This window comes from Peromyscus californicus, unplaced genomic scaffold (genome assembly GCF_007827085.1).
Source record: "Peromyscus californicus insignis strain IS unplaced genomic scaffold, ASM782708v3 Scaffold_10__1_contigs__length_136768540, whole genome shotgun sequence".
Taxonomy (NCBI): domain Eukaryota; kingdom Metazoa; phylum Chordata; class Mammalia; order Rodentia; family Cricetidae; genus Peromyscus; species Peromyscus californicus.
Window position 1 is genome coordinate 21,588,873 of NW_026294391.1, and position 16,091 is coordinate 21,604,963.

Here is a 16,091-nt window from a genome sequence, read left to right on the forward strand (position 1 = left end):
AACTCAAACATCAAGAATTAAAAATACATTTTCTACATCATTGCTTGAGATATAGATATCATTAATAATGAGACAATCCATAACATCTGTACTTCATGTGCATTGGCCACTAGAGCTCTGGCCAAGCTAAGAGAATGAACAAAATCTTTGTTTCCTTTTGTTTTCATGCACTAATGATCATGAATGACTTACAATTTTAAAAGATTTCTAGTGTCCATTTCTTTAAAAAGTGAGCTACATACTGGGTACACCAAAACAGCAGGTAAACTACTTATATTTTAATACCAATAAGTTGTTGATATCTAGCACAGAAATTATATATGTTAAAATACAATTCAGTTCTAGCTGAGATATTATTCCCTATATTGCAAGATATGCTAAAAATAAAATGCTGTATAGAACAGTTCAATAACCTTGTTTTGTTTACTTTCATGCTCTTTGACTTTATTGCTCTTTGAATGAAGCCAGAACTTAATATTACTTACAAGATAATCATTCCATACAGTGAAGGCTGATAGGAAGAGTTAAACAGCAAAGATAATCACTGAATGTCTTTCTGGCTCTGTGGAATATCACCAATGTTAAGAGATGTCAAAAAGCCAATGAAACAAATAGCGTAGAAGATATCTATGTGTGAATTCTCAGAACCTAGGAATCTAGGAATGTGTTACCTTGAATGGCAAAAGGGACTTTGCATATGTCATTACATTTGCAACCTTGACATGTGGAGAATATAGTAGATTATCCAGGTGGGCTCACTCTAACCACATGAGTTCTTAACATAGATGAACCTTTTCCAGCAGAGCTCAGAGAAGATGTGACCACTAAGGAAGGGTCAGAGAGACATATTATAGGCTTTGAAGATGAAAGAAGAAGTCTACAAGTCAGGGAATGGAGGCTACAGAAGCCACCCACATTACTTGATGCCTGATCTTATAAAAGTTAGACCTCTAGTGGGAGAATTAGGGTATAGGTAAGCTATATCCCAACAAAACTAAAGGCAACAATTTCCATTCAACAATATAAAAATATGGTTTCTTCAGCATTGAATATACATTATTATTTAAAGTGAAAGTGTTTGGCCAACTCTTTATTAACTTCATATTATTAGCAAGAGTAATACAGTAAAGTATTTCTTAGAATGATTGAGACTCTTCCAGAAACCGCCTAATTCTGCTACTGAACACCATTTTCTACTACTTCTTGTTTCTATAAATTCTATTGTGAGAAAAAAAATGATAGACACAACCAAATGCTGCTGTCTGCCTTTGGAGCACCCAATAATGCTTTATTCATACCCTCCCACATACACACTGGATATCTGAAGAGCTCTGAGAATATTGTCCTTTGGATATTTTTGGACACACATTTCCAAATCATTTTCTCTAATACGTGAGTATATATTAACTCCTCAGTCTTTTAATAATAATAATAAGGATAAATATCACAACTAATAGAGCTAACAATTTTATATATTTATTTAATGCCAGACCATGCTAAGTGCTAAATCTCATACAGGCATTTAGGAATATATATGTATATATGCATATGTATGTAACAACAATTAATTTTAAAAAGAGGCTTTGGATTTGAAAGAGAGCAAGGAAGGTATACGAGAGGGTTTGGAGGGATGAAAAGGAAGAGAGAAATGTGATTATAATCTCAAAAAATAAAAGAAATATTTTTAAAGGATCTCATTTATGGGCTGGACCACAGGACCTGGGTTCAATTCCCAGCACCCACATGGTGGCTCATAACTCCCTGTAACTCCAGGTCCAACACCAGTTGCCATCCAAAAGTAACAGGGGAAATCTTATGATGCCCTACCCTTAGATTAATAGCTACAAGCAATTAACACTGCCTATAGAGGGAGCACTAATTTTATCTAGGGATGAGCTCCCACCCCCGACTAGTTATCTAATATCAAGTAGTTGACCCTAAAAATATATACATATAATCAGCACTGCATGGATTCAGCAGGTTGTATTTATATATTTATTTTATAAGTATATGTAACAGCAGTGGCTAAAGAAAAGGAGGATGTAAATATAGGACAGAGTGGGAGTCATGTATAGGTGTGATGGGATAGAGAAAAGGGATGGGGAAATGATGTAATTATATTTTAATATAATAAAAAAGAAAAAATAGGCTGGCAGTTTTATCCTATGCCCTGGCATCCTAGATGGACCATTAGGTTTTTCTGCCTTTTTAGAACACCTGAGAAAGGCACTAGTTCATTAGAGAATGTCTGAAAAGTCACATAAAGAAGAATGTGATTTTCCTTAGCCTAGCTTGGTACTTCAGAAGGCACACAAAAGCACCTGTACCACAGACCATTTCAAAAGCAAAGGAACACAGCTATAATAGATTGTTAGAGCTACAGGCCTACCTTAAAATTTAAGTCATTTTCAGGTAGCATTTCTGCTATAGTTACTCAAAATGTAACTCTGCACTGTTTCAGCCTCCTGAGCACTGAGCACTCTGTGTCCATAGACCTAGTGAGGCTTAAGCCAAGCTCCCAGCCAGATCACCTAAAAAGGCAAATGTACCAACTTCCATGCCAAGAAAGACGTAACTAATTAAACTCTGTCCTGTGCAGCCCAGCCAAGCCCTTTCAACACACTCCTGGTGCCAATTAGGAGTAGCTGAAATTACATGTGTGCATCATCACACACACCAATTGTAAATATTCAAGTTATAAAACTGCTTATAAAATATACAAGATGCATTCATGAGATATTCACTTCAGAGCCAGCAAGATGGTTCAGAGGGTTAAAGCACTTATTGCTCAGGCCTAACAACCTGAGTTTGATGCCATTATCCTATAGTGGAAGGGTAGAACTGACTCCCAAAAGTTGTCCTCTGACACACACATGGACTGTGTCACACGTGTGCCCAAACTCACAGATGCATCTCTCTCTCTCTCTCTCTCTCTCTCTCTCTCTCTCTCTCTCTCTCTCACACACACACACACACACACACACACACACACACACACACACACACACATACACACACACTAAAAAATAAAAGAAAAAGTAAGATATTAACTAGAATAGCATCTTCAATAGTAATACCAACAATTCCAATCCCAGTATGCAAAAGATAGACCCAAGAACATCACTAATTACATCCCTCTAAAACCTTCTCCTTTGGATACTTAGTGAGATGTTGCAACAACAACAACAAAACAGAAAACCCCTCTCTTAAAATCAACAGAAATGTGTGCACATATTCACCACAAGATGCATGGCAGAATGCTCACAGCATCATTATTCACAATAGCCTCAAACCATAAACTAGTAAAATGTCCATCAAACTGGAAAGGATAAATTGTGGTTTATCCACATAATGGAAAGCTACATGGTAATGAGAATGAAAAAAACAACTTCAACCACTTAAACGAATACACATGAATCCCACAGATATCATGTTGACACCAATGACAGCATATGATCCCATCAATGCAAAGTCTCAAAATAGGAGAAATCAATCTAAAGTGTGAAAAGACAGAATAGGAGTTATTTTTAGGGCAGAGTGACTGGAAAACTTTAGGGTCTTAGGTTGCCTCTTCATCTGGCACACATAGGTTCATTATTTAGTTTGTAAACTTGCAAAACATGTGTACTTTATTATGGGCACATTAAACTTTACGAATATCTAACATATAGTATTAATACAGGTTATAAATAACTATGTTGTATTTTAATTACATGTTGACAGACATCAGCAACCTAATTGTCTATCAAGGGGCAATTAACTAAGTAAACTCTGGGATATCTATTCAATGTAATTCTGTACAGGTATGAAGAAAAAATGAAGTGGCTGTTCCTGTATAAACTTGAGGAGATATCAACTTTATATAAAGTTAACAAAGTTATAGAACAATATAAGGTGTCTAGTATAATTCCTCATAAAGATCAGGAATTATCTTCCCAGATATTAACAGTGGCTATGACTTGACAGAGAGATTCTTTAGGGTATTATGCCTAATGCTTTTCTATATTATGGAGAGTCTATTTACAAGCATGAATCATGTTTGTACTAAGAAATAAAACCATACAAAAATTAAGAACAAAAATGTCCTAAGTTTGAGTTTCTTATTGTCTCATTTGTGAGGATTGGGGCTTTTGATGGATGGAGGAAATGATAATGGAATAAACACAGTGCCTTGCCTTCAGGGTTGCTAAGTGAACCCAGGGATAGAGGTCACGTTGGTTGGTTGCTGGCAATCTTAACAATTGATTCAAATTAGCACTTGTTTGCTCTACATTCAAATCTAGTTGTGGTGTGGTCACCGCAAACAGGATTCCTGGCCACACAAAGAATGTGTCTACAAAATGGCAAAACAACTGGATTTGTTTGATTAAATGAACAAAACCATATACTCAGAGGGAGGGAACAAAAATCAAAACAGCTACACCCAAAGTAACCCAGTCAGATGGGTGGTTCACCAAATGCACCATTTCATTGATTCAGCATGTTAGCAGCCTCTCATGGACCCTGAGAAGCCCAGTTTCAAATGAAATACTTGTAATAAACCTAGAGGCTATGAAAGAAACACATTCCCCATCATCAGCAAATGCTCTCTGAGTGTTCCTTGAGGATCTGCCATTGTGTTTATGGTCTGAAGATAAGATACTACTTTCATAATCATCAATGATGTTTTTGTTAGGTGCTCTTAATATAACCTATTGCACTGAATGATAATCTACATTAGCTTGGGCAAAATTGATAAAAGCATAGCTTTCCACATGAAGTAAAGGTTTAACAGATAAATAGAACAGCTTGTTCACAATAAGTTGCCTTTATGTATCTCAACTCTGACTGCACACTATATTCAACAGAAACAAAAGTTCCAGAAATAGCACCTAGTCATCAATATTTTTTTCAAGCTTCTCTGGTTACTGAAAGTCACAATAACAGATGAAAGCTTTGCTTGGTCTAATTAAATGAGAAATTGGGTGGAATGAAACCAAGACATAAATGTCTTCAAAAACTCACCAAATGGTTCTTAAATGTAATGAGCATTGAAGATCATTACTTCTAAATTATATTAGAAGTCAAATGTAATCCTTCAAGAAGTGCTTTGTAGAGACCCAGTGATACCCAACTATTCCTCTGTGTCCAGTGTTGCTAGATATTCAACCATGCTATAATTTCATGTATTATGCAAATTACATATGGATGCTCTTCAACCTAAAATGGGGTTATATTCTCTTAAGCTTATCATAGCATGAAAGTATCATAAATAAAAACATTTGATACACATAACCTATAAAATAGCCTAGGCCATCCTATCTTAAACATGTTTTAAACATCATCTGTAGCTGAAGACTACTAGCTCATTTTATTCTTGTGCATGATTTTCAGTGTATGTATGACTACTGGAGCTGTTCAGTGATAGAGCTCTTATATAGCATGTTTGAGGCCCTAGGTTCTGTCTCTAGCACTGTGACAGAAAAAGAAAAAGGAGAGGAAGAAATGAAGGGAAATGGAGCAAAAGAAAAGGGTAAAAAAAGGAAAGGGATGGAGGGAATAGTAGGGTAGTGGGTGAGGAGCAGAGGGGAGAGAAGAGGAGGGGGAGGGGAAGGCAACAAAAAATGGGGCATGTTCACACGTGTACTTTCTGAAGTTTCTATGGCCCAAGTACTTCCTGTCTTGCCTCCATTCCTGAAACTAAGTTAGATTAGTAGGATATGATCAACAGTGATTGCCCACTTGTTTTCATTAGCCACGGTATAAATCAAATCTCATGCTTCCTTTTGCTATTCAAGGAGTGTTTATAGACCAGAGAATGATTTTAAAGCTGACTTAAGTTAAGTTCCTTGAGAAATTGTACAGCCACTTTGGAAATCAATATTTGGAAATCTCAGAAAATTGGGAATCAATCTTCCTCAAGACTCAGCTATACCACTCTTGGGCATATACCCAAGGAATGCTCAGTCATACCACAAGGACACATGCTCAGCTATGTGTTCATAGCAGCATTATTCATATAGTCAGAACCTAGAAACAACCTAGATGCCCGTCAACCGAGGAATGGATAAAGAAAAAGTGGCACATATACACAATGGAGTACTACTCAGTGGTAAAAAAATAATGGCATCATGAAATTTGTAGGCAAATGGATGGAACTAGAAAAAATCATCCTGAGTGAGGTAACCCAGATTCAGAAGGACAAACATGGTATGTACTCACTCATAAGTGGTACTAGATGTAAAGCAAAGGATAACCAGACTACAATCCACAGCTCCAGAGAAGCTAGCTAACAAGAAGGGCCCAAGGAGGGACACATGGATTGCCCTGGGAAGGGGAAATAGATGAGATCTCCATGAGTAAACTGCAGATGAGGGGTTGGTAATGGAGGGTAGGGGGTAGGGAATGAAAACATAAGAGAACTATTAACATATTCTTACAGTTGTAGCATGGGAAAGCTCAAATTCAAATTTAGAGATTTTTTTTTTATGTTATTGACACCACAGTGCCAGCCATTTAAATGAAGATTAAAAACCACTGGCACAGATCACAACTTAATTTTATTTTAAAATAACAATTTATTTGTACAATTTATTCATTTAAAATTGTATAAGACTTTTGTTTATTGTTTGATTTTGTGTGTGCATGGATGAAGTGTGTGTCACAGTACATGGGTGAGGTCAGAGGACAACTTGTGGAAGTGAGTTCTGCTTCCCAACATGTGGGTCTTGGGGATGCAACCCAGGTCATCAGAATTGGTCAAGTGCTTTTACCTGATCAGCCATCTTACCAGCCCCAATTTATTCATTTTAATTGACACTTTTACTTTTTTCCTATTTATAACTTTTAAAAACATTAATTAATATTTGACAATTTCATACACACATAATGCAATCTGATCACATTCATGTCTCAACCTTTCTTATATCCCTCCCATCCCTATGAATCCCTAAACCCTCTGCCTAACAATTTCCCTATTTTTTTAGCAAACTGAATAGTAGATGATTTTATCTTCCAGGTAGTTTTGAACTTTTATCTCCCAGGCAGTTTTCATTTAAATAATTCTTTAATTGATTTTCCCCATTCACCTTTTCATTTCTATTTTAAATAATAGAGAATCTTTTATTTATTTTTTTACAATTTCATACATGGGAACTATTGATCCATTATTTTTTAAAAAAAGGAATCAGAATTTTGAAAATGAAGGTGGAAAGCGTGGAGTTTCCAGGATCCTGAGATACTGGTCTCTTTGTTCTTTTTTTATAATTATTTTTTTTTCATTTTATATACCAACCACAGTCCCCCCTCCCTCTCCTTCTCCCTCTCCCTCCCTCCTTCTCCCCACCCCACCTGCCATCCACTCCTCAGAGGGGTAAGGCCTCCCCTGGGAAGTCAACGCAGGCTGTCATACCAAATTGAGGCCAGATCAAGCCCCTTCCCGCTGCATCCAAGGCTGAGCAAGGTATCCCACCATAGGGAATGGGCTCCAAAAAGCCATTTCGTGCACCTGGGATAAGTCCTGGTCCCACTGCCAGGGGTCCCACAAACAGATTAAGCCACACAACTATTACTCACATTCAGAGGACATAGTTCAGTCCCATGCAGGTCTCCAGCTGTCAGTCCAGAGTCTGTGAGTTTCCACTAGCTTGGTTTGGTTGTCTCTGTGATTTTCCCCATCATGATCTTAACCCCCCTTCCTCATACAATCCCTTTTCCCTCTCTTCCTAGGACTCTAGCTAACTTCACACCAGCTCAGTTCATAGGCACCGTAGGGCCACAACTCCTTACTCAGGAAAATTATCCTCTTTTGGGCATGTGACATGTCTGGAGATAGTTTTAGCTGGTCATATTTTGGTGGCAGGGAGTGGGATGAGGTGGGGTGTTGCTTCTGGAATATAGGGAGAAGAGGCCGGGGATACTGAACATACCACAGCAAAGGATTGGCTATCCCCAACTGTCAAGTGTGTCAGAGGTTGTCAGAGATCTGTTTCTCAAACATGCATTGTATGACTCCATAGGAAATATTAAAAACAGGAAAATCCAAAAATCTATAGAGGCTGAAAATCCACAGAGACTGAAAGTACATAGTTGTCTGCGGTCAGGAGTGGAGACACCGAAGAGTGACTGCTAATCACTATTTCCAGGTAATTAAAATGTTTGAAAATTAGATTATGTTGATGGTTAGAAACTGTGTCAAGATACAAAGACTATTACAAACCATTCAATTGCACATTCTGAGGGGAATTTCATGGTATGTAAATTATATATGAATAAAACAATTTCAATCATTTTTATAAGTTTCATTTGATTTTGTTCCTTACTAAACAAGAACTCATTTTATAGAGTAATATCTAGTTGACTTTGAACAACAATCTCTGGCAACAGATCTCATATGTAGCCCTATATGTCATATGAAAGTCATTAACTGAGTCCTTTACTTTTTAAACACATATGACCCTGAGATATGCAAAGTGTATATGATATATCATTTCTGTCCAAGAACAATTGAGGAAAATCCTATATATTAAAATATGAGTGATAATGTCCAACCTTGTGACTATTTTTCCCTTTGTTTTATTGAATTTTCTCCCTTTCCTTCACCTGAGATTACTAAAATTGTCATTCTAGAACAGGTCATGATGGTGCAGGCTTTTAATCCTAACATCAGAGAGGTAAAGGCTGAGGTAAAGGTCCGAGGCTAACTATAACTATGTATCAAGTGCCAATCTATCCAGTAGGTACTACACAGTAAGACCCCATCTCAAGAAAACAAAGAAAAAATGTCACTCTTACTTTTGCAAAACATATTTAAGATTGAATATTATTAGAACCCCCTTACTTAGGAATGCCCATTTTCCCAGTATTATGACAAATGTGCAAAAGAGTCAAATACATGGGGCAAGGTCAGAAACAAGGGATCAATGATCCAAACATAATTTTGCCCTAGTCTGTCCTCTGCCAAAGAGCAAAGTTCTCGCTTCCTTTGACAACATAGAAACTACTGGTCAGTGTGTGTGTGTGTGTGTGTGTGTGTGTGTGTGTGTGTGTGTGTGTGTGTGTGTACCCAAGCAGGAAAATAAAATGCATCTTGGTTTATTCTGTCCAACAAACAGAAATAAAATCAATTGTTTTTACATTACTATGTTACCTCTGTTAACACAGGTATAACATTTTCACTCCTGACAATTACCAGCTAATTATAACCCAAACAACACAATGCCATGTGCATATAATTTCCTTCATTGAAAGTTGTTCCACCAGATACTTAGCAAATGCCTGCAGACTTTCCAAATTACAAGCTATATGAATTCTTTCTGTGAATACTTATATTATTAAGGTATTATCTATATGTAATCACAAAGGCCTTTCTTTAAAAGTACTGTGCTTTTATCTGAATTTTTTATTCAACCTTCCCCCACTCCAAGAGAACATTGAATAAACCCGGAGTCTATGAAAATTTGGGCATATCTTGTACTCATCAATCCTGCAAAACATGAATGAAAAAATACTGTGCCCCAAATGTCCTATATTTCTCCTGGGTTTATTGAATTACAGATTACTTTAAAGGGTGAAATGAAATACTGGCTACTCAGAGGTGTTCAGAAATGAGTTCCTTACATAACTGTTTGTATTTTGGTAAACATCTGCACAAATTGAGATTAAAAAGGAAGGGAGAGTGGAAGGGAGGAAGAGAGGAAGGACTTCGCAGACAGGAGATCTTTCCTAGGTAGTCAAGCACCTCATCTAAATTACTGCAGTCTTTTTTTCTATATTTTCACAATATCATGGATAATTTTGACATTTTCACCAATCAGCCACCTAGCAACTACTTTGTATACATTGCCAAACATACCTCAAAGGAATTATAAGACACAATACATTCCAAGGGTTTCAACTGTGCAAAAGTAACCAATGTTTGTCAGAATCAGTAAGGGGTGACATGTGTAAGTTCTGACAAGGACACTACTCCAACTATATTCCAGAAAATATTCATCCTAGCAAATGACATTTGTCTATTTTCTTGGAAAATAATTTTTTGAAAATTTTTTTACATGTGTACATTGTATTTGGATCTTTTCCACCCCATCCCTCTCCCAACTTGTGTTCCCCCAGTGACATGCTCTTTAGTTCATGACTATATTAATCCAGGATTTTCATGAGTTTAAGGCTGACTCCTTAGGATCGGGGTTATGCCTTTTTTCAAAAGGAGAAGAAAACTGGTTTACTTCCTTTAACAGCTATTGTCATTGTCTGTAGCTCTTCACTTAGGGGTGGGATCTTGTGAAATTTTCCTCTATCCACGTGGGAATTGCATTTTCTTGTGAGTCAATGTCTACAACCAGAGAATTTAAAAGCTAACTTTAGTTTTAATTACACAAAAGTAGTTAATCTTGGAGTGATTCTAGAATATTAGACAATTCTGTGTATGCTTTAAGAGAAGGCATGAGAATTGAAGTACTATATAGCTGATATGAAAGGGCTGCAGTATTCATAATCCCCACTTTTCCAACAACCACTCTCATAAATCAAAAGTGCCTGAGGATCAAGAAGTAAGCTAGAAGACTGAATTGCAAAGCAACAATAGAAAACATCCCCCCACCAGAAGCCATCATCAAATGCTATAAAACTGAATCTCTTGAGCAGTTCTCACAGGTGACCCTCCCCCACCCCATGAGCAGACCATGTTGGCTGAGAGTGTTCCTTTGCTTAAAGTTGACACACATCTCTCACTAACTTATATGTCTGGCTTCTCAGCAAACCATAAATCAGAATCAGCTAATTAAAAGGGAGAAACTTGCTAGCATAAGCATCCTAGGAACAGCAAAATGTGAGGGTTTGCAAGTCAAATAAAAGAGTAACGACTACCGAGAATAACAAAAGAATTATTATAATTCAGAAGGGTATTTACACTTATTCACCTATCACTTTCAAGGACAGTGTTTAGAAGTAGTAATAAATTCACATTTTTTTTGTTGTATAATAACAAGAATAGAAAGCAGTTCTTAATGTAGTCAGCACACATACATGCACACACAGCTATTTGAGATAAAAGTAGGAGCAGATAAAGACATATTTGGGATCCATATCATTACACTTGTCTTAGAGATATCACAATACATAAAATATTTTATGCTTAAAATTGTTTTAAATACTGATTCAAAAGAATAAAGAAATACTCAACTTCAAAAAGCAAGAGAAACAAAAATATTCTGGAAATGTTATAGAACACATATAACAAAATTTAAAAAATTTATTAATTGTGTTTTCCAAAGTCAACTTATACAAAAATAAAATAATTTCATGTAGGCAAAGTATCAATTGAAATTTTCTTTTTTCCTAAAACACTCAGTAATTTTTATGTATTTTGAATAACCTGCGTTATTATGCATATTATTGGAGTATAGTATAATATTTAGTACTATATTCAGTATCCACTGATCATATCAAGTTAATTAGCAATTTCTTCTCCTAATGATGTCTTCATGTCTGTAGTCTTTGAGCTCCTCTCTCCAAGTCCACAGCACACATAATAGGTAATGTGAACTATAACAATCCCACTGTACTGTGAAACACCAGAATTTTATTCCCTCTATCAAATTGTGTTTTGGTATCTGTTATCCAACTTCCTCATCCCTGTTCAGCTTCTGGGAATCACTATTCTACATTTAATTTGGCATTTATAGCTTCTACTGTAGTAGGCTAATTTCACTTCACATGATTTCACTCAATTGTCTCTAGTACTATCTTTTTTTTTTTTGCTGGAAATGACAAGATTTCACTCTTCATTATACTACAATAAAACAAGATTGTGTACATATACACTTTATATCGATGAGCATCTATGTTGATTCTGTATCTTAGGTATTGTAAACAGTGCTACAATAAAGTGAGAATACAGATGTATCTTTGAAGTAATAAATTAATTTTCTTTGGATATATATATATATATATATATATATATATATATATATATATATATATATATATACACACAGATGGGGATATCTGGATCATAGTAAAGATCGATTTTTTTTAGTGTTCTGATGGCTGAGTATTGAGAATTTATATCTTTTCCAAGGTGTTTAACACTTTCTTTGCTTTACATCCTTGACAGCCTTTGTTACTTCTTATCTTTGTGAGAGTAGCCTTTCTGGCTTCAGTAAGATATCTAATCATAATTTTGATTTGTATTTTTCCAATAGTTAATGACATTGAGCATTTTCTATGTATTTGTTGATCATTTGTATTCCTTCTTTTTGACAAATGTCTATGTAGATCATTCTCCATTTTTAACTGGACTTGGTAATTTCTTTGGTGACAATTTCTTACTCTGTAGCCCAGCTGTCCTGGTAGACCAAGCTCTTTTCAAACAGTGATGATTCTCTTGCCTCAAACTCTAGAATGCTGAGAATACAAGTATGAGTCACCATTTTTTAAAATCATGTAAGTGGTAGCTAAATTAGTGGAAGAAATTCCAGATAAAAGATCCATATTTTAATATCCAATAATTCAGGACATGCAATAGAGGAAAAAATATAAATAACTAAAATATTTCTATGGAACAGGTCATCAGTGTCTGATCAATTGATGTTCACAGTGAATACACAGTAATTATTTCAGTCCCAGAAAAATAAGTGTTATAATAAGAACACATCTGTTGATCACTGTGACTAAATCTATCATCACTCATTCTTGAAAGATAAAAAACAGTAATGAGATATACTGCATGCAGCTGTAAGGCCAAAAGCAATTCATCAGCGGTTTTATTAATTAGATATTATTATCCACAGTTTTGTAGAAGAAAATATGTCCCAAATCCTTTTAGGCATCCCAATACACATAATTAAATAAAATGAGTAAAAGACTGAAGGAAAATATATGATGCACATTTTCCTTCCTCTCTTCTTTACTACAATGGGGTACACCTCTACCAAATCCTAAAATCCTTTTTACAACTTCCTTCAGAGAGAATACATCTTGCTTCTGATATATATATATATATATATATATATATATATATGATTCAGCAATAAACATTCATAAATAAGCACAAATCTTGGACATATTGTTTTAGAGCCCTATTCTGTGTTCATTTTCTTGTACACATTTGGCTTCCTATGTCCTTGTACTTCCTGTGCTGCCATCTTTCTCTTCCAAATTGAATAATCACTTTTCATCATGATGTGCAGTTGTCCTTATTAATTCATTCTGAAAGATAAACTTAGATCTTCGAACACCTTAAATCTTAGGTATTATTAGCATCCTTTCAACACTCACCATTTTCCAGATCATAGGAGTGGAATGGGCACTCACACTGTTTCCCTGTGTCTGTCTCTCACCCATTTTTTACACTAATATTCTTAGCTAGATTGTATTATTGTACCCATCCTACATATGAGGAAGCTGTGACTCAAACAATCTGTGAGTAATTTCTGAATGTTCCCTCAATCTGTGGTGAAGCAGGAGTCAGGATTAACATTGCCTAAATTCAATATTGTCATGAATACTATACATTACATACTTTTATGACTATTTCATCCTTGTACTAATTTATCAATTTGAAGAATCTGAATCTGTAGAACTTATGTATATTTGTAGCTATAGAAAAATGCATATATGTGTGAAAGTTTAAAAACTCTGTTGAAGTATTTGAAAGATCTAACTACAACAGTAATTGTATTGGACATGATTTAATACTGATGCAAACCCCATTAGTTCCTGTCATTAGTTATAAATTTATTTCTTAAATGGTCAGATTGTAGAATAAAGTAAAACCAAGCCATGTTTTATTAAGGCAGAGAAGTGAAATAAATGTAAATTTGATAGCTAAATCAGAAGTCCTCTTACAAAGAGAAAACAGACTTAGTTAATGTTGTTTAAGTAAAGGAGAGAGTGTTGAAAACATGGAGACAATGCCACTAGAGGGACAATTAATAAATGATGAAAAAGAGATAGCAATTTCAGTTTCCAATATGAAAAATTGGGCTTGGTAAGGGCTGGAAAAGACTAGAGCAGTGGTTTTCATCCTTCCCAATGCTGTGACCTTTTAATACAGTTGTGGTGATCCCTCAACTGCAATTTTTTTTCGTTGCTACTTCATAAATGTAACTTTGCTACTGTTACAAATCATAATGCAAATATCCATGTTTTCCAAAGGTCTTAGGCAACCCCTGTGAAAGGATCATTTCAATCACAAAGGGGTCATGACCCACAGGTTGAGAACCACTGGAACAGAGTTGCCAACTTGCTCTGTAGTAGAACCAGGGAGATATGTCCTGTTACACATGTTTGTAAGTACTCCAGTAGATTTCCAAGTACATTGGTATGTGATATGTGCCTACTTTGTCCCTCAGGCAGGGCATTAGAATAAGTGTTGTGGCTGTAATAGTCTTGAGGTCATGGTAGTTTGCACAGCAGTTGGTTTTCTGGAAAAAGCCAAGAAAAAAAGGCCTTGGTCTCTTTTGGTGGCCATCAGAATGGTGATAAGGGACACAGGGAACAGAGCGGATACTTTTAATAGAAACAGAGAAAGAATACTGGCAATTGTGGAATTCTGGAAGAGCGTTGGATTTCTTACCAGAATGGGATTTGAATCTATGCATCCTGATATGAAAAGTCTGGAGAACCTTAAGTGGCTATTTTGAGTATACTGGAGAACCTTGACCATTCAGTTCTCTAAAAAGAACTGAGAAGTAGACAATGGAATAGAACTTTCTTAAAAATGAATTTGAATGTATCAGCATATGCAGTAAACTAATTTGCTGACTTGAAGACAGCCTCCCAAACCTACTATTGCCTGTAATGAAAGACTATATGCACTAATCACAACATGCAACCTTAACAGTGCTCAAAGCATCTCAAAAATCATGATACAGGGATTTTTCTTTAGACTCAACACATTTTTCGTTCAGAAACCTGATTGGCTGTTCTAGATGCTCTGCATGGTATAAATTCAGGCTCAGAGTTGGAAGAAGTCAAAGGATCAAGCATCCCTGAGCTTCAGACAGAAGTCACTCAGAACACCTTCAAAGGTATGTTGATTTCATTCATAATTTACCATCTTTATTGTGGTCATTTCTTTCTCTAAATTTCATGTTTCAAAGGTGTGAATATATTGCACATTTTTATGACTCTGTGCCATCCACACCATATGTGCTTCTTCAGTTTTACTATGATTAAATTTTAGTCTCTGATCATTGAAGTGAATCTTTAACTTTATAGTACAGTAATGGGTTTGTGTGCATGTCTATAAGATTCAGGTCAAGCATTCCAAACCTTTTTGGGAGCCAGATTTCACACCAAAATGTTTATTTGCTTTTTAATTAAGATAGTGCTTTAATAGGCTATGACCTACTTCTTTACAAAACTTTAATTATATCAAGTGTAAGTGCTTTTTCTTATTAAGGTAACCTCTGAAAAAATAGACTTAGAAGGTAGAAAATCTCAAAGTACTTTTCATAGCCAGCACCATTACATGTTACATTCATATCCTACATATACTTCAAGGTGTCATAAAACAATGTGCATGTTTTCGGATGGCCAGTCCTTGCTTCATGTTTCAAGGACCTTAACATGTAGAAGAATTCCAGTGTAGTTGACATGCAAAAAGAGGATGCTACTGGCTGAAGACAGAATTTTTTAGGTAGAATTCATTCCAGAACCATTAAAGAAGCATTGAATGCTAGCACTGTTCCTTCTCTTTGGTTTAACCATATCTTTTGCTTCACACCTGGAGCTCAAAGATGTTATGAGAGATTCTTACCTAAATACAGATGGTGACGTCTGGACCTAAACTCACTCCTCCATCAATCTATCCTGGAAAATTATTCAATTCTCAAATAATTAGTTTATGCTTTTAACAGTAGCAATGCTCAAGTGAGCTGTACCCAAAAAGAACATTTCTGTCTCTTACAAAACTATAAAATTACATTCACTTGATTATCTACTGAATCCTTCTTTTTACTCTATTCTTTTAGTCATTATTTATAGATTCCATTTAGCATCCATGAGTCTACAAGCTGTATAGGTACAGAAAAATGGTATACAAAATCATTTTGGTAGATCACTTGTGTTCCTATAACTTGTTAACCTTCAGCTTAGTTGAAAAGCCC

At 35.6% G+C, this 16,091-nt stretch overlaps 1 protein-coding gene across 3 annotated transcripts in view; it reads right to left on the reverse strand.

Moving 5' to 3' along the window:
* The window catches only part of Arhgap6 (Rho GTPase activating protein 6), a 499,280-nt gene that overhangs the window by 108,867 nt on the left and 374,322 nt on the right, over positions 1–16,091 (reverse strand). The window lies entirely within an intron of this gene.